We start from the raw sequence: 20999 nt of genomic DNA on the forward strand, positions 1-20999 counted from the left end.
CCTTGGCAATATTGATGTTTTAAAGGAGGGCTGAGTGATGCTCAGGACTAAGATATTTGATCTTCTATAAGGATTGGGCTATCTCCTGGGAGATTTTAACATAGTTATTCCTACAAATGGGAAAGCCTGTGTACTCAGAGAAATGCAAAATATAGCTCTTGGAAAAGGCTTTGGGGACATGGTACTTATTGATATATAAAAAGATATAAAACACAAAGCATAAGGCTATAATTTCAATTTGAAGAGGCCCCAAAAGTAATTCTACATGCACAAAGTAATTATAACACATGTTCAATGATATAATCCTATAGACCATACTGTGGTAGAAACACATTTTTAAATCTATGTATTGAAATTGTATAACAACTTTAGGCTTAATTTTTCTTGTAATACAAATGGAGCTAATACAACTTGTCATCTACCTCATAAGGAATATTATGAGGATTCATGAGATCATTAAATGAAGAGTCTCCAAGTGCTTAATTTACTCCCTGGCAAGAACTCAGAATTCCATTCACCCTTACAGACTAATAGGGCATATTTGGTCCAGAAAGAGTTAATACAACTCCTTCTATCCATTTAGAAAATCCTATAATTCTGTATAGTATGTAAACATGACCATTTACAATGCATTATGAGATCCTTAGGGTAGGAGGCAAAATTGCTTTTTAAGTAAATTAAAATATAACAGGTATTTTTTTTTCTAGAAATCTTTTGAAACAGCTGTTGCAAAAATCATCAGAATGGCCTCATATTACTTTGTCCCTTCATATAGATGAGAAAGTGTATTTTTAAAGATTCACAGGTGTACAAATTAATATACAAATTAATATATAAATATGTAGACCATAAGTATTATCATTAAAAGAGCCCAGTTGTACTTGAACAGTTTTTGTGTCTTTCTTGTTATTGAAATAATTCACTTACTCTTTTTAAGTAAATAAGATTTTTAACAAACAAAAATTTTAAAGGTATTTTTTTAAATGAAACATCTGAAGCCTAGTGTTAAATTTCATGCTAAGGGATGACAGAGGCCTTTTTTATAATGTTTTTAAAATAAATTGTCACTCTTTTATACATTAAACCTCTTGACAATATAAAAGTTCACAGAGATATTCTAAGGTGTTCAGAAGTGACAATTATGAATGTTTAATAAAGCCTGTTTTATTGAGCAAATATTTACCACCATGCTAAGAACTGTCACATAAGAGCAAATGGCTCCATGACAATCAGGCAAGGTAGGCATGGTTCTCAGGCACTGTTCTCACAAGAACAGTGAGACACCACAGATATTTGGGACACAAGATCAGTGAGACACCACAGATACTTGTGATGGGAACACAAAGCTCTAAGACCCCAACACACATGTCCTTACCACAGTGCCATTCTGCCTCTCTCAGAAAGGCCTAAATAAATAAATCAAATATTTAAAACTATCAAAAGGGAGATACTTTATTCATAAGCCTGAGAAAGATTGGCAGCTAATTTTCTCAGGAAAAAGAAAAGCTCTTTGTACTGTTTTTTTCTTTTTTTTTTAATATACATATGTTAAAATTTATTCATTTTTGAGAGACATGGGTAGGGGCAGAGAGAGAGAGGAAGACACAGAATCCAAAGCAGGCTCCAGGCTCCGAGCTGTCAGCACAGAGCCTGACACGGGGCTCAAACCCATGAACTGTGAGATCGTGACCTGAGTCAAAGTTGGACACTTAACCAACTGAGCCACCTAGGCACTCCAGGTTAAACTCCTTTAAAAACACACCAGTTTTTCTGATCACTATCCCCAAATTTAAACACATACTTACAGTTTTTATCTCTTGCTGCATATATTCAAAGAAATCAAATGGATTTCTAATTTTGTATAAGTCTAACTTATGAGATAGTATGCATTAATAGAAAAGACACTAAACTTCTTACAACCTCTATAACTAGTAAAATTTTGCCATTCTTCTAAGGCCTTATAAAAGTCATGACTGCTTTTCTCTGGGAAAAATTGTACTCTAAACAAGGGAAATAGACTAAATAATGGTCAGCCAACAAACAAACAAAAAATCACAATTAAGTTTGATATATATATATATATATATATACACACACACATGTATATATATACATACATACAATATATGCAAATATATTCAAATATTATTTAATTTATAAGCTTCTGTGGACTTCATTTTAAATTTTCAAAAAATCATTTGATTTATACTGCATACTTTAGTTACCATCTTCAATATTTTGCCTTCCTTATTCAATATTTTACATAGCTGATCAGCAAATAAATGTTATCTTATTGATGAAACAAAACATATATTTCTGGTATTTTTAGTTCTACAATTTATTTATTTATTTGTTTGTTTGTTTTTTTATGTTTCTTTCTTTTTGAGACACAGAGACACAGCATGAGCAGGGGAGGGGCAGAAAGAGAGGAGACACAGAATTCAAAGCAGGCTCTAGGCTCTGAGCTGTTAGTACAGAGCCCAACGCAGGGCTCAAACTCATGAACAGTGAGATCATGACCTGAGCCGAAGTCAGACTCTTACCTGACTGAGCCACCCAGGTGTCCCACTTCTACAAGAGTATAATGGTAATGTGAATAGAAGTGTGCTAATAATACTCAGCTCCTTTTTCTTCAGTTATAGCTTTATGTAGCTGCTACCAATGATTCATAGTTGCACATAATGAAGAACCATGACATAAACAAAGTTAAAGAGAGAAAAAGGAAAGTTGTATTCATATTAAAAAAGAAACTCCTAAGAATTATATAACAAATATATCCTTACCATTTTTTCAAGCCCCAGTTAAAATCCAGACCTGTATGATAGGCAATCATAACATCTCCTCCATGATTAGAGTTCAGTTTATATTCATATAGTATGTAATTATTTGATTAATGCCTGTCTTCCTTATTACACTAGGGGTAAGGTCTGTTTGTCTTTTTGTTGTACTTTCAGTATTTACCAGATCAGCAAATGCACTGTAGATACTTAATATTTATTAAATTAGTGAAATGGATACACAGAGAAACCTAACAATCTTATACACGTTAATAGAGTCTATTCTATGGAAAACACTATGGAAATTCCTCAAAACACTAAGAGTAAAATTGCCTGGCCTTGCAGACGCTGCCGCCCTAGAACCACCAACCTGCCCAAGCATGGTCAACCCCACCGTGTTCTTCTTTGATATCACTTTGGACAGCTAGCCCTTGGGCCATGTCTCCTTTGAGCTGTTTGCAGACAAATTTCCAAAAACAGCAGAGGACTTACATGCTCGGAGCACTGGGGAGAATGCTTTTGATCACAAAGTTTCCTGCTTTCATAGGATTATTCCAAGATTTATGTGCCAGGGTGGTGCAATAATGGCCCTGGTGGCAAGTCCATCTCCCTATAGGGAGAAATTTGATGATGAGAATTTCATCCTGAAGCTCACATGCCCTATGCCTTAGCATTCTTTCCATGGCAAATGCTGGACCCAACATGAACGGTTCTCAGTCTTTCATCTGCACTGCCAAGACCGAATGGTTAGATGACAAGCACGTGGCGTTTAGCAAGGTGAAGGAAGGCATGAACTTCGGAAGCCATGGAGCATGGGGTCCAGGAATGGCAAGACCAGCTAGAAGATCACGATTGCTGACTGTGGACAAATCTAATAAATTTGGTTTGTGCTTTATCTTAACTACCAGACCATTCCTTCACAGTTTGGTAGAGCACCCCTTCACCCCCATCTGCTCAAAATCTCCTGCAGCCTTTGAGCTTCCGCTGCAGCTCCATGGGTCCCAAGTTTTCCTTACTCCCCTCCAAGTCCAGCTGGATGGCAGAGTAAAATTTATGATCATGAAATAAAAGTTAAACAACAAAAATAAATAGAATAAAAATAAATGAATAAATAGAATTACCATAGGATCCAGTAATTCCACTATAGGGTATTTACTCAAAGAATATAAAACATTAATTTGGAAAGGTATTTGCACCCCTGTGTTTATTGCAGCATTATTTATAATAGCCAAGATATGGAAGAAACCCAGGTGTCTACCCATAGATGAAGGTATAAAGCAGATGTGATATATATGTGTGTGTGTGTGTGTGTGTGTGTGTGTGTGTGTGTGTGTGTATAAAGAATATTATTCAGCCATAAAAAGACGAAATCTTGCCATTTGCAACAACTTGGATGGATCTAGAGAGTGTAATGCCAAGTGAAATAAGTCAGTCAGAGAAAGACAAACACCCTGTGATTTCAGTCATATGTATAATTTAAGAAACAAAATCAATGAAAGAAAAAAAGACAAAAAAGATGCTTATATACAGAGAACAAACTAGTGGTTGCCAGAGGGAAGGTAGGTGGGGGATGGGTGAAATAAAGAAGATTAAGAGTACACTTTTCTTGGGGTGCCTGGGTGGCTCAGTCGGTTAAGCGTCCGACTTCAGCTCAGGTAATGATCTCACAGTTTGTGAGTTTGAGTCCTGCATTGGGCTCTGTGTCTGGGGCCTGCTTCAGATTCTGTGTCTCCCTCTCTCTCTGCCACTCCCTACTCATGCTCTGCTTCTCTATCTCTCTCTCTCAAAAATAAAAATGAAACTTAATTTTTTTTAACTTTTAAAAAAGAGTATACTTTTCTTGATGAGCACTGAAAACTACATACAATACCTGAAATATTGTATACCTGAAACTAATATAACACAGTATGTCAATTATACTTAAGCTAAAAAAAAAAAGACTAAAAAGTCTCTTGTATCTAAACAATGCATAAAAGGGGAAACAATAGGTAGATATAAACAGCTCCATCTTTTCTTTGATTTTGATACTCAGTTCACTCATCTCTTGTTTCTGGCCATGATTTTGAGTTTTTTTTCCAACTACCCTTCTGAGTAAATAAAATTCATGTTCTAACATAAAGAAGTACTTTAGTATGCCCATGTATTTTTGCAGTCTAAGAAATGAATTTAGAAAGAATGCTCAAGGTATATTTCAGTGTATATATAGCATTATTACCCCAAAGATATTACCAACATCAATTCTATATCTAGTAAGACATTATCTAGTTAAACAGATTTCTATACCTGGAAAACAAAAATGATAAAATTATCATATTGACATAAGAAAATCTTCATAACATCTATGGAATTGTGTTTGTAGATTGTATATTGGTTAAGAACTGTTTTCCTTCCACCATTCATCTCTACTTCCTTCGTGCTATTTTCATTTCTAGGAATGGCAACCATGGTCAGTGGCAGCTCCTGGACTACACAGACCTTGATGGCCAAGTCCTGAAATGAAGAGTTCACTTGCTTCAGACAGCTGCAGTTAATGTCTGGCAGATGACCCCTTGTGGCTGCATCTCTGACCTGCTTTATTGTGGTCAAGGGGGTCAGATTCCTAGTTCTGTGGGAGGAAATGAAAGCCTATTGGAGTGGGGAACACATAGCTGCTCTCAAAAGACAAAGTTGCCCAAGAGACTTAAAAAACAGAGAGAAATTGTGTCTACCAAGGACTTTTTCTTAAGACATTACACAATTCATAAAGTGCCCTTTTCTGTACACTTCCACCATTATGAGAATATGCAAGGGCAGAATCTCTTTCTTACATGATTTTTTTTTTATATTTAAAAAATAATTATATTGTAACTGGTTTTAAGATATTCTGGGAAATGTGGGGAGCATGGGTGGCTCAGTTGGTTAAGCCTCCAACTCTTGATATCGGCTCAGGTCATGATTTCATGGTTTGTGAGATCAAGCCCCATGTTAGGCTCCGCACTGCTTGGGATTCTCTGTCTCCCTCTCTCTCTGCCTCTCCCCTGCTCATACCTATGCATGCTCTCTCTTCCTTTCTCTCTCTGAAAGAAAGAAAGAAAGAAAGAAAGAAAGAAAGAAAGAAAGAAAGAAAGAAAGAAAAGAAAAAAGAAAAGAAAGAAAAGAAAAGAAAAGAAAAGAAAAGAAAAGAAAAGAAAAGAAAAGAAAAGAAAAGAAAAAAAAGAAAAACATAAAAAAGAAGATATTCTGGGAAGGAGCTAGGAAGAACCAACTATATGAAAATGCCATGCCATCCCTGGATTCACGTTGAGTTTTCCTTTTTTTTTTTTTCTTTTTTTTTTCTTTTTTTTCATGCTTATTTTTGAGAGAGAGACAAAAGATGAGCAGGGGAGGAGCAGAGACAGAGGAGGACACAGAATCCGAAGCAAGCTGCAGGCTCTGAGCTGTCAGCACAGAGCCTGACACAGGGCTCCATCTCACAAACCATGAGATCATAACCTGAGCCAAAGTCGGATGCTCAACTGACTGAGCCACCCAGACACCCCACTGAGTTAATTTTCAAAGACAAGAGACTATATCCTTGACATGAAACACGTGTCTTAAAAACAAGTGGCAGTTCTGCAAGATAATTTCCATTCAGTCAATTGGAGTCTTTTTTGATATGGTCATTGGTGAAGAAAAGCACGAGTCAGGAAACTTCAAATCATTTCTTCACTCAGAGTATGTGTAGCTGATATTGGCTACTGTTGCTGTCACAAAATGAGATGCACATTGGAAGTCAAAGTCAATTGAATAAATTATGGAGGCTTTAAAATGAGCTCTACAAAGCAATATTGATAGACAAATAGTAATTCTATGGGGTTCTTCTTAACAAGCAGGAGTCTTTCTCCTTAAATTTCAGCCTCCTGACTCCTAAAAGTAGTTAAGGTTGCCTCAAAATAGCAAATTAAGCATATCTATCTATCTTTATCTCTATCTATGTATATATCTCAATCCATTTATATATATATATATATATATATATATATATATATATATATATATCCCAGCTTCATAGAAGAGTTAGTTTAAAAGGAGTTAATAAACCTCTAGTGTTATTTTCTCAGTCTCAGGATACACTGCGTTCTCCTTGCTTTACAGGCAATATATTCTGTCTATTCATTATCTCCAGTGAAAATGATAAAAAATTAATTGAAATTTTATACCATAAAAATATATATTTCACTGTATTTCTTTCACATTGCATCATGAAATATGTTAGTATTAAAAATGTTCCTAGTAAGCCAGAGAACACTTATATAAAATTTGTCACATACAATATTTAACAGATGTCTGATTTCAGTGCTCTATAACTAGAGAAAGGCAGCAATAGTCTAGTGTAGAGTGTATTACACCAGAAGCCAGAAAACCTAGAATCTTAAATCCTTGGCTCTGCTGTGATTAAATAACACCAAACAATTTTTTAATCATTTTCATTTTATTCACTTTCAAAAGAAAGGTGAAAAATTCTCCTCCTGTAAAGTGTTTATGAGGGAACAGTGAAAATGGCTGAACATCTCAGGTTTAAAACTCAAGATCTGAAGAATCAGGATTGTGGTCAGAAATTTGAATTCTCACCTATAGAAATATTAGAAATTAAGGGGTATAAGGTATTTGTGGAAGACTGTCAGGACCAAATCTATAGGAATTGATGAAATAGCATGAGAAACTGTGGTCTAGCAAATTCTCCCTGAGTGAGGAAATCACTTGTCTGCATAGAACTGGCAGATATGGAAGTAATCATGTGATGGCATAACAATGTACCCAGGTACTTGGGCTCTTGATCTAGAATGTTATCTCCTGGAATTATATTGCTAAAACAGGAACTTTCAGATCACGATCAGTTCAGCAATGATTCATGTGTCCCTTGCAATCCCAAGCTTTGCATTCTCCTCTGAAAATTCAAATTATTTGTCACATGGTACTGCTTTAAGAGAACAGTAATGGGGAGATGAAAAGGTAAAGCATTTTCAATAGGTGTAATAAAGACACTAGAGAATGAAATTTTAAAAAAGAATTTTTAATAGGTGTAATAAAGACATTAGAAAATAAAATTAAAAAAAATGCTATGAACAGGTAACCTATAGGTATAATTATGTTGGTATAAAGCAATACAAAAGAGTTTTGAGATCTTCTTATTTCCTGCATGGGGCCCTTCAAGAATGAACTAGCTGCAGTGATTTCAACTGTTGCCTCACAAGAGATCCAGCTGGGAAGGGGTTAAAAACACTGATGCACACACCACACCCCAGGACAACTAAATAAGAATTTTGGGGAATGGGGTTCAGATCTTAGTGTTCTAAAGGTTATAGAGCTGATTCTAATAAACATCCAAGTTTGAAAGCCATTGATTTAGGGTAATGCATAACTACAAACAGTAGAAATTTCTTCCTGGATACTATAAGAAAAACTTGCAAAACATCTCCTTTCCCTTAAAAGAACTGAATATGAAAAATAGCTACTCCTAAAACTTATGAAGATTAACAACTAAGCCAATGTTTATTGACCTATTATAGAGTAGAATACAAACCAAAGATTCAGCTTTTCACTCATCTGAATCTATAATATCCTTTGAAACACATGCATATAAACTCTGGCACTTCTACTCCTGGGGCTATCTCACAAGTCTAAATATGACTTTTAAAGCCACTGCCTTCAAGTCCTCAAAGGAAGCTTTCTTCTCTAATTATTGATTTTCCTTGCCATCAAAAGAGTTATTCATTTTGATTAGGGGCTTAAGTGGTACCATGAATACTCTGCCTTACATTCATAGGCCATATACATCATTTATTCAACACAATATAATAGCATCTTATAAATGTCACCATATTTGCTCATACTTGTAAAACACTGATATCAAGTGTTGCATGCAGGCTTTCTTTCTCAGTGGTTTTATTATAGTCATTTTCCAATTATCTACTTCAAACACCACTTTGATTCTTTAAAGGGTCCTAAAGAGTAATTTATTAGCTTACCTAAGATTTCTGTTTGTTTGGGTTCTTTCTTCTAGCTAGAGCAGATTCTGAAAAAGAATTAATGTTACATATCTTGAACAGTCTAATCGCTGATCAGGGAGTACAAGCTTGAAAGGAAGTCTATTTGATGCCTATCGGGAACTTTTGAAGAACCTTTACAACAAAGCCATTTGTTCCTGCATATCTAGGGGTTCTTTAAATGGGACCAAGAATGAACTTCAAAGGATGAATCAGCCCATTCAAAACAAATGCAATTCTGTATATGAGTATATGTACGTATGTTTTTCTGGGAAAAGAGTTAATAGTTATCAAATTATAAATGTAATACTGACACAAAATGACTTTAGTGACTTTCTATGAATATTCTAAAAGTCTCTCCGGATTCAGGTAGCTACATTTTCCTCATTTTCTATAGAAAGATTTCCTTTTTTAAAAAAAAAATTAACGTTTATTTATTTTTGAGAGGGAGAGAGACAGAGCTTGAACAGGGGAGGGGCAGAGAGAGAGGGAGACACAGAATCTGAAACAGGCTCTGGGCTCTGAGCTGTCAGCACAGAGCCTGACGTGGGGCTCGAACTCACGGACCACGAGATCATGATCTGAGCTAAAGTCAGACACTTAACCAATTGAGCCACCCAGGCACCCCAATGAAAGAAATATTTCAACTGACTTTTGCTTTTAACAAAATACCACCATCCTAAATCATGGAATGTTGTAAGAAAACATAGTATATTTACTTTACAAATGTTATTAAATATGTCATGGGCATACATTACAGAGGACACATGTGAGATATATTTTCTTGACTTTCTTCTTCAGCAACTAGGTTACTTTTATTTTATTTTGTTTTGTTTTGTTTTGTTTTGTTTTGTTTTGTTTTGTTTTACTCTTGTCTTTCAACTCTAAGTTTAACCTTGCGTTCTCTGCTTTGTGACACTGAGAATGATAGGCTACAAACTGCATTTCCCAGACTCTTTAGAGGCCTGGTGGAAGTTGGTAATGCAGGACAAGGAGGGAAGAAATTTCTTTCTTGCCTCTAGTTCCTGCCTCTCCCTTCCAGTAGCAAAAGACAGGTTTAGTTCCCCAGCTGCCATATTATTGCCGTATTTCCATTATCACCTCATAGATTCTCGCATCAGTCAGAGCTCTTCCATCAGAGGTACCAGTGTCAGGGGCACACATCATCCCATATCCTAATGTCTACTCCCTTGTCTTTGGTTTCCCAAGTCCTGGAGGCGGTGGCTGGTTCTTGCAGTTTCTAATATCTGTGGTACCTTAGCGTAGTCTTTTTGCTATGTCAAAGTTCCAAAACCCTGTGACCAATTTTATGTATTAAATCCTCTCTGTTACAGAAATACATAAATGGTTTCAATTTTCCCCACCCAACCATGACCGAAATATTATAAATCATATAACTTATATTTTAATCTTCAAAGAGATTAGTTAATTAAAAAAAGACTTAATTAGTATCAATTTAGAAACAAATACATCCCTTAATGTCAAAAGCTTAGAGTAGGTCAAAGGCATCCAAAGCTACATGGTGGATGAGAAAGATGAGTTTCATATGACATCATGATCTGATTGTCCAGGGAAAAGTTTCATAAGAACACTAATGGTTGAAACCATGCAACAAAGAGTGTGAAGTATACATCAAGTGATACATGCCAGGATCAAAAATATAATGCATAGGGCTTAACACAAGATGAAAATGTTTGGATCCCTTGTAAAAACATTAAAAAATTGAAGATAACAGTAGCAGAGCATTAAACCAAATGTGGGGTGCTTATCAGTGTGGAGTCCTGTATGACTGCACAGATTACACACCCATTAGGAACCAGCCCTGCCTACAAACTATTTTTTAAAGGAAGCTTGCATGAAAAAGAAAGTACCAGAGATGAATAGCTAAGCCAAGGGATAGAAGAAACTTCAATAGCTCTCACCCTAATTGTTTCATTTGTCTAAGACTGGGGTGTGCAAACTCACCTGCATGGCCAAATCCAAGCCACTACCTATTTTAGTAAATAAAGTTTTATTGGCTTTATTTGTTCACAAATTTTCTATGGCTGCTCTTGTACACGAGAGCAGAGGTGAGTGGTTGTGTCAGAGACTACAAGGCCAGCAAAGCCTAAAATATTCACTTTCTGCTTCTTTCCAGAGAAGTCTGCCAACCCCTGAAGTAGCATCAATGCATTAGAAACAAAAACAAGTTGACAATTTCTTGGGGCATCTGGGTGGCTCAAAAGGTTGACTGTCCAATTCGTGATTTCGGTTCAGGTCATGATCTTCTGGTTCCAAAGATGGAACCCCACAGCGGGCTCTGAGCTAACAATGCAGAGCCTGCCTGGGATTCATTCTTTCCCTTTCTTTCTCTCTGCCCCTCCCCGGTTCATACATCTGTGCACTCTCTCTGTCTCAAAATAAATAAACATTTAAAAATATGTATATTTAAAAAAAGAAAATTTCTTTAATGTGTTCTTTTATTCTTTTACCCTTTATGTCACTAGGTAGCTGGAATACTTACCTTCCACATCTTTTTTTATAACAAAATATGTGGAGATATATATTCCAGGTCAGCCTCCAAATTTTAGATGAGTCATAATTATTAGTCAGTCTCATCTAGAAATCCCAGGAAGGCCATCACAAGCTCCGATAAGCAGTCAGCACTGTGTGGCCAGAGTAAGCATTTCAACATGAATAAAATTTAACTAAGACAATCTCAATAGCCCACAGTATCTCTGAATGAATTGTGGATGAAAAGTCACTAATTCCCTTATTCACAGCATTTTTAGATGCCATGCTACTGAGCATGCCTGTATACCTCTTCTGCAAATGCCACATTAGCCTGGCTATCAAAGGCCAACATTTATACTCAGTTTTTAGAAAATTCATCTAAAATAACTGGGCAATTATATAAAAACTTATCCATAAAACAAAGTAAATCTTATTACCAGCACCATACTCAGAAATTACCAACTTTCATTTTAATGACCTCCAGATGCATTATACAATAGCAGCTCCTCATTTCAGGAAAATAGAAGTAGAATAACTATGCACTGGGGAGTTAGCTAGAGAGGCATTCCATTCTTCAAAAATACAATTTCACTTCAAGCATAAGCAGTCAGGGATGAGTTGTGAGTTTAGAACACAACATATAAAGATCACCTAATGTTGTTTTATTTGAATTGAAGGAAACTTCAAATCAAGGCAATTGGACTTACTCTTTCCTCTGCCAAGAGTTAGGATTTTAACACATATTACATCGATCATTTAGAAAACATACACAATGGCATTCAGTTTGGTTTTAAACTGTGAATCAGAAATACAAAATAACAACAGATGGAGAAAATAAAATTGAATTTCTTAGTATATTGCAAACAAGCTTAAATACTGTGTTCAGCTCCCATGTGATGTGCTGTTTGGTCTGAAGGCCTGAATGTTACAAATGTTACCAGTGACTCATAGCCAATGTCCACACGTAGCCACAAAATCCAAAGTTTGTGATAAACTCTTTTTATTTCTTCGTTTGTTTTATTTTTAATTTCTATCTACACAATTCTAACAAATTTTAAAGTTACTTCAAATCATAAAAAGAACGTTGACCAATGTGTTTTCATCATCTGGATTCTGTTACTCATCTTTTGACATGCTTTTCAAAGACAGCCCATTGTATTCATTGCAAAATATAGTGGAGGATGCCTCTCACTAAGGCCTGACAAATCCACCAGTTTATGACATCCCCAAACTCATCCTACACCAGGAAACAAAAACAAAAACAAAAACACCAAGAGGATTTCCATAAATTTCACCATCACAATGGCACCAGGTATAGCACTTTTCATCTCTGCTGTCACACGTGTTTTCTCACTCAAACTGGACTAAACCACACTTTGATGCAGAACTTTTTATCAAAGTATAACACATCCAGAAAAGCACACCAACCAGTATACAGCTCAATGAATTTCATAGTTAGAACACTTCAGTAAGCATCAACTAAAGACGCAGAATATTCTAGCATGCCCAAAGCCCCTATTGCTTTCTCTTAGTGGCACCTCCCAAGAAGTGCTAATATCATGAATTCTATCCTCAGAAGTTACTTGTGCATCTTGTTACATTTCATCTAAATGGGATCATCCAGTATGTGCTGCTATTGTGTGTCTGTGTTCTGTTCAATATTATGCTTATGAGATTCATTCACATTGTTGCATTAATTTTAATTTTAATTTTCTAGAGAGTTACCATTATGTTATGAATCAAAATTCTTATTATCCTTAAAAAAAATCCTTCACTATACTATCCTATATTAGTTCCCTTTTATTGTCTTCTATTTCAGTGAACTCTTTGATATCTACTTTGTGTTATTCACTGTTCATGACATTATGAGAATAAAAAAAATTCTGTTAAAATCATTTTTGGCTTAAGGAGTTTAACATTTAATAGACGAAAACAAACAGAACTAAATCAAATGTCATATAGAATTACAGAAGCCCTTAGTAGAAGTATAAGAAACATATTTCAGGAATGCAAAAGTAAGATGTATTTATTTTGCCTCAGGAGACCACATAAAATTTTTCTACAAAGTTGCCTTGATGGTTGAGAAAGATTGAGATAGCTAATGAAAGAATATAAGGCACTGCTGGCTGAGGACATGGCAGAAACAATGTCCTGCAAAACAAAATTGACTTTCTAAAAGTCTTACCTGCCCTTTTCATTCCATTGTTTCCCACTGCTAAACTTAATTCTTGACTCTCCTGGGAATCTTTCCCTATCCTTCCAATTGCCATTATTCAAACAAGACTTGATTATATCAATAAAACAAAACAAATCTCTTTTATTGTAAAATGCTCATTGACATTTTTTTCTAGACCATTTGAATTCTCACTCTTGACATTTTTTTAGCTTAATATTGAATGTGCTACATAGGATGCACTATTACATATATATATGTATATATGTATATATATATATATATATACACACACACACACACATATATATATACACACACACATATATATACATATATATATACACACACATACACATACATACATATACATATATATACACATGTATACTATACTGTATACTATTATACACATAGATACATAAAGTTTTGGGGAGGTATAACTGATATACAAAGATCTGCACATATTTAATATGTATCATTTAGTGTATTCAAACATATGCAAACACTTGTGATACTATTACCAGAGGCAAATGAGAAGTTGTTCATTGTGTTTAAAATTTCAGTTATGTTAGATGAATATTAGATGAATATAAGAATATATTAGATGAATATAAGTCAAGAGACTTGCTGTACAATATAGTGTCTATAGTCAAGAATACCATATTGTGCACTTCAAAAATTTTTAAGGTAGATGCCATGTTAAGTGTTCTTAAACATACACACATAAACACATACATACATGACACTGTTATAAATTTTGTACAATAGAATTTTGTATCTCTAGCATATATTAATTTTGCGTATTTTAAGCCATGTGTCATGTGATGCTCAAAAAATATTTGGAAAATGTTCATATTAAGGTTATAAAAAGCCTGAGTTGTTAGTTAAAAATATTAGTTTACATATTTTGCAACAGTCCATATATAACTCTTTTACCTTAATTTTTTACTTCTATGACTTCAAAGTCCAGAATTACTAACAATCAGGTTTATTTTTAATCATATATTATTTTAAATTATGATAATGGTTGCTTCCTGTCAAGCATGCAAGTCAGATGGAAATTTTTGGAGAAAAAAAATGGATTTGGGTGATTTGGTTTGGGTATTAAGAAAACTTGTTTGAGGAACTACTGACTTCAAAATTTATTTTCTTTTGAGAGATAGAAGAAAGTTATTCTACATATAAAATTAATTAAAGTATCAATTATAGTGCTATTAGTAAAGTATTTTAAAGTATGACATGGTTTTGAATATTTTGCATGCATGAATTACTTGGACAAATATTTGATCAAATGAAAATGTTAATCTAGTCTAATTCGACTGACTCTTTTTCCCTAAATTGATTGATGGGAAAATGCATTGCTGATTTGTTAAACAATATAAATTTATTTAGATCTGTTATATATTCAAAACAATACTATCTGCAAATGATACAGCATGAAAAAAAAATATTGTCCCTTCCATTCATCACATTATATTCTACCAAACTAAACAAAACCAGGATGAGCTTGCTCTCAGATCTTTTTCCTTATGAATTTTTGAACTAATACATAACAAAAACAGAGTGAGACCATTTGTTATATGAAAATCACAACACATTTCATTTATTTTCTAGCAATTTTCCTGGACTATTCTGTGGGGCCACTTCTATTTCCTGGGAAAATCAGAAGTTTTACCAATACCAAACATGTGGATGCAAAGAAAAGAATACATATATATATATATATATATATATATATATATATATATACACACATATATATATATATACACACATATATATATACACATATGTACACATATATGTGTACATATATATACACACATATATATGTGTACATATGTGTGTGTGTGTGTGTGTGTGTGTATATATATATATACACATATATAATTAAGATAATCCAATCCAATCAATTTTAACCATGGATACTATTTTTGTGCCACATTATTGCCTTAAGGTTTTTATTGAGTGGGAGATGTCCTAGAGTCACAAATTCAAGAGTTTGATATGAGTCTATTTTTGCTTTCACTAATGATTTTTTCTTGTGTGGTAAGACTATATTTTTATCTTAAGAGTCCCATTGGACTGGGAGTTAAGATGGTGAAGCAGCGTGGAGACCCTGAGCTTGTCTGGTGCCTGAAATGCATTCAGATCAGCACCAAACCATTTTGAAGACCTAGGAAATTCATCTGAGGATTAACATAACAATCTGCAAAATATGAGCCACGGAACTTGGCAGGTATGTGGTACAGAGAGGTGAACTGGGAGAGAGAAAAGGCACAGAGGTTAGGGAGCTGTTTTTGCAGAGAGAGGGCAGATAAAGGAAAAGGGGGAGACTGGTGCACTGGGATCATGCAAGAAAGGCATTCCCCCAAAGTGCTGGAGAGAAAGAGAAAGAGTGAAAACACTCTCAGGGAACCGAACAAGAAATCTGTTCCCCAAAACCATGGATGGGAAGAAAGGAGAAGGTTTCAGTGCCACAAAAATTCTATAAACAGTGGAGCATAGAATCTGAAGTTTCAGAGCTCAGTGCCTGGCAGTGCTTTAGTGAGGAAATAGGAGGAATCCCCAGGAGCAGGCAGCAGGGACTGAGGGGTCCATGTGCCACATGGGGAGAAACAATTCCCCTGCTTGGGGTACATTTGGTAGAGGCCACACACCTCTCCACAGGCAAAGGTGGACACCAGACAGCAGCCACGTTTTCTGGTATTTGGACAAAGATGACATGGTGTGGTGAAACTTGGTGCCAGCTGTGTGTTGTCGTTTGTCATAATCTCTGAACCTCTGGCACTGCATGATCGCATGAACATTTTCTGAGGCACCCGGCCATTCGTCAGCAAGTCCCTCCCCTGAGAGTAGGCACATGTCCAAGCCATGGGTCTCTGAACTGTGGGGTTCTGAAACACAAACCCATCTGAGATAAGACTCTGGAGGGAGGTGCTGCCTGGCAGGTGGACAGCTTGGACATGGACAGGAAAGAGGTGGGGAGTATACAGAAGCCTGAGACAAAGGAGGGGTGCTTGATCACAGGTTGGTGACAGTGCGAAATTCCTGTGCCAGAGACCAGGGAGCTGCACATGTATGTGCACACATGCACACGCTCACCACACTGATCCACCACAGTAAGTATAGCAACACCACCTATGGAGAAGGGAGCTGTTACTCCAAGTCCCACCCAGCTGCACCATCCAAGCGCATCCCTTAGAAAACCAGCACAAGTCACTCCTCCTGCTTAGTGTATGGACTAGAGAAGGCTTCATAGTCTCAGTTCTAGGAGAAACTGGATGTTATGTCATTTGGGTTTCATTCTGTTCGCTGATTCATTTATTTGTTTGTATTTTTTGCTTCTGTTTTTGCTAAATTGTTTTAATTGGTTTCTTTTTTTCTTTTGACTTTTTTTTTCTTTTCTTTTCTTCGTCTTTCTTGGATACAGAGAGAGAAAATTTTATTTTTACTTTTTACTTTATTTTTTACTTAAAAAATTTTATTCTATTTCATTTCATTCTATTTTATTATGTATATGTTTTTTAAATTAAAAAAAACTTTTTTGGGACACGTGGGTGGGTCAGTCAGTTAAGCAACTGATTTCGGCTCAGGTAATGATCTTGCAGTTGATGAGTTCAAGCCCTGCACCAGGTTCAGTGCTGACAGCTCAGAGCCTGGAGCCTGCTTCAGATTCTGTGTCTCCCTCTCTCTCTGCCCCTCTCCCACTCACACTCTGTCTCTCTCTGTCTCAAAAATAAATAAACACTAAACTTTAAAAAAAATTTACCTTTAAAATTTTTTTTTTCTCTATTCTACCAAGCTTTTTTCAACAAGCAGAAAAAAACACACCTAGGATCTAGCTTCCTTTATTTGATTTTTTTCTTTTGTTTTTAATTTTTTTAATTTTTACTTTTCACTCTATTAATTATTTTCTACCTCCAAAATGACAAAACAAAGGTACTCACCCCCCCCCCACACACACACACACAAAAAGAAGAGATAGAAATGACAGCCAGGGGCTTAATCAATATAGTTATAAGCAAGACATCTGAACTAGAACTTAGAACCATAATAATAAGAACACTAAGACTGAAAAAAGCATAGTATCCCATTATGCAGAGATAAAAAATAAAATCTAGTCGGGACGAAATTAAAAATGCTATAATTGAGATGTAATCTCCACTGGATTCCACGACAGCAAAGACGGGTGAAGCAGAGCCATGAATCAGTGATTTAGAAGACAAAATTATGGAGGATAATAAGGAGAAAAAAAGAGGGAAATAAAGGCAAGAGATCACAAGACTAAGAGAATTCAGTGACTTATTAAAAAGGAATAAGATCTGAATCATAGGAGTCCCAGAAGACAAAGAGAGAGAAAAGGGGGCAGAAGGATTATGTGAGCAAATTATAGCAGAAAACTTTCTTAATCTGGGGAGGGACATCGACATCAAAATCCAGAAGCACAGAGAATTCCCATTAGATGCAACAAAAACCAACCATCACCAAGGCATATCATAGTCAAATTCACAAAATACACAGACAAGGAAAGAATTGTGAAAGCAGCAAGTGAAAAAAAGTCCTTAACCTATAAGGGAAGGCAGATCAGGTTCCCAGCAGACCTATCCACAGAAACTTGGCAGGCCAGGAAGGAGTAGCAGGATATATTCAACATGTTGAATTGGAAAAAAATATGCAGCCAAGAATTCTTTATCCAGCAAGCTGTCATTCAAAATAGAAGAGATAAAGAGTTTCCCAGACAAACAAAAACTAAAGGAGTTCTTGACCAACAACCCAGCCCTGAGAGACATTTTAAGGGGGACTCTGAGTGGAGAAAAGACGAAACAAAACAAAAAAGACTAGAAAGCAACAAAGACTAAAAAGGACCAGAGAACATCACCAGAAACACCAACTCAACAGGCAACACAATGGTGCTGAATTCATATCTTTCAGTACTCACTCTAAATGTCAACAGACTAAACACTCCAATCAGAAGCCATACGGTATCAGAATGGATAAGAAAACAAGATGCATCTATATGCTCCTCACAAGAAACTCATTTTAGACCTAAGGACATCTGCATATTGAAAGTAAGAGGATGGACAACCATCCATTATGCTAATGGTCGTCAAAAGAAAGCTGGTGTAAACACACTTATATCAGACAAAGTAGATTTTAAAATAAAGACCATAAACAGAGATAAAGAAGGGCATTATATCACAAGTAAGTGGTCTATCCATCAAGAAAATCTAACAATTATAAATATTTATGCCCCAACTGGAAAGATCCCAAATATATAAATCAATTTATCACAAAGAAACTCATTTATAATAATTTCATAATAATAGGGGATTTCAACACTCCACTAATAGCAATGGACAGATCACCTAAGCAGAAAACCAACAAGGAAACAATGGCTTTGAATGACACACTGGATCAGATGGACTTAACAGATATATTCAGAACTTTTCATCCTAAAGCAGCAGAATACAAATTCTTCTCGAGTGCATATGGAACTTCTCCATAATAAATCACATACTGGGACACAAATCAGCCCTCAGCAAGCACAAAAAGATCAAGATCATACCTTGCATATTTTCAGACCACAAGGCTATGCAGCTCAAAATCACACACACACACACACACACACACACACACACACACACACACACACAATTGGAAAGACCATGAATACTTGGAGATTAAAGAACATCCTACTAAAGAATGAATGGGTTAACCAAGAAATTAAAGAGTAAATTAAAAAGTATATGGAAGCCAATGAAAATGAAAACATGACAACCCAAAACCTCTGAGATGCTATAAAGGTAGTCAAAAGAGGAAAGTGTATAGCAATCCAAGCCTTCCTCAAGAAAAAAGAAAGGTCTCAAATACACAACATAACCATACCCTTAAAAGAGCTGGAAAAATAACAGCAAATAAAGCCAAACCAGCAGAAGAAGGGAAATAATAAAGATTATAGCAGAAATCACTGATATCAAAATAAAACAAACAGGAGAACAGATCAATGAAACCAGGAGCTGGTTATTTGAAGGAATTACCAAAACTGATAAACCCCTAGCCAGACTAATCGAAATGAAAAAGGAAAGGACCCAAATAAAATCAACAATGAAACAGGAGTGATCACAGCCAACACCTCAGAAATACAAACAATAATAAGAGAATACATACATACATATATATATATGTATGTATATATATATGTATATATATATATATACATACACACACAAACATACATATATAATCATATATATATAATTATATGCCAACACATTGGGCAATATGAAAGAAATGGACAAATTCCTAGAAACATGTAAACTACCAAAGCTGAAATGGGAAGAAATAGAAAATTTGAACAGACCCATAACCAGTAAATAAATTCAATCAGTAATCAAAAATCTCCCAACAAACAAGAATCCAGGGACAGATGAATTTCTAGGGGACTTCTACCAAACATTTAAAGAACAGCTTTTCAAAACGTTCCAAAAAATAGAAATGGAAGGAAAACTTCCATACTCATTCTACGAGGCCAGCATTACCTTGATTCCAAAACCAGACAAAGACACCACTAAAAATGAGAACTACAGACCAATTTCCCTGATGAACATGGATGCAAAAATTCTCAACAAGATACTAGCCAAACAGATCCAACAACACATTAAACTAATTATTCACCATGATCAAGTGGGATTTATCCCTGGGATGCTGGGCTGGTTCAATATCCACAAATCAGTCAATGTGATACATCACATTAATAAAAGAAAGGATAAGAACCACATGAGCCTATCAATAGATGCTAAAAAAGCATTTGATAAAATATAGCATCTTTCTTGATAAAAACCCTCAATATAGTAAGGTTAGAAGGATCATACCTCAAGATCATAAAGGCCATATATAAAAGACCCACTGCCAATATCATTCTCAATGGGGAAAAACAAAGAGCTTTCCTCCTAAGGTCAAGAACACAACAAGGCTGTCCACTCTCACCACTGTTATTCAACATGATGTTGGAAGTCCTGGCCTCATCAATCAGACAACACAAAGAAATAAAAGGCATTCAAATTGGCAAGGAGGAAGTCAAACTTTCATGATACTCTATGTGGAAAACCCAAAAGACTCCACCAAAAAAACTGCTAAAACTGATCCATGAATTCAGCAAGCTCACAGGAGATAAAATCAATGTGCACAAATCAGTTTCAGTTCTATATGCCAATAATGAAGGAGCAGAAAGAGAAATCAAAGAATCAATCCCAATTACAATTATACCAAAACCCATAAAATATCTATGAATAAACTTAACCAAAGAGGTGAAAAATCAATACACTGATAACTATAGAAAGCTTGTGAAAGAATGTGAAGACACAAAAAATGGAAAAACATTCCATGCTCATGGATTAGAAGAACAAATATTGTTAAAATGTCAATATTACCCAAAGCAATCTACATATTCAATGCAACCTCTACAAAATAACACTAGCATTCTTCACAGAGCTAGAACAAACAATCCTAAAATTTGTATGGAACCAGAAAAGATCCCTAATAGCC

At 35.4% G+C, this 20999-nt stretch overlaps 1 long non-coding RNA gene and 1 pseudogene across 2 annotated transcripts in view; one reads left to right on the top strand and one right to left on the bottom strand.

The window, feature by feature from the left end:
• The window catches only part of LOC123384353, a 936858-nt gene that overhangs the window by 370898 nt on the left and 544961 nt on the right, over nt 1-20999 (bottom strand). The gene's annotated exons all lie outside the window — the stretch shown is intronic.
• On the top strand, nt 3158-3652 carry LOC101095306 (annotated as a pseudogene).

Source organism: Felis catus, chromosome A1 (assembly GCF_018350175.1).
Source record: "Felis catus isolate Fca126 chromosome A1, F.catus_Fca126_mat1.0, whole genome shotgun sequence".
In the NCBI taxonomy this organism is placed as follows: domain Eukaryota; kingdom Metazoa; phylum Chordata; class Mammalia; order Carnivora; family Felidae; genus Felis; species Felis catus.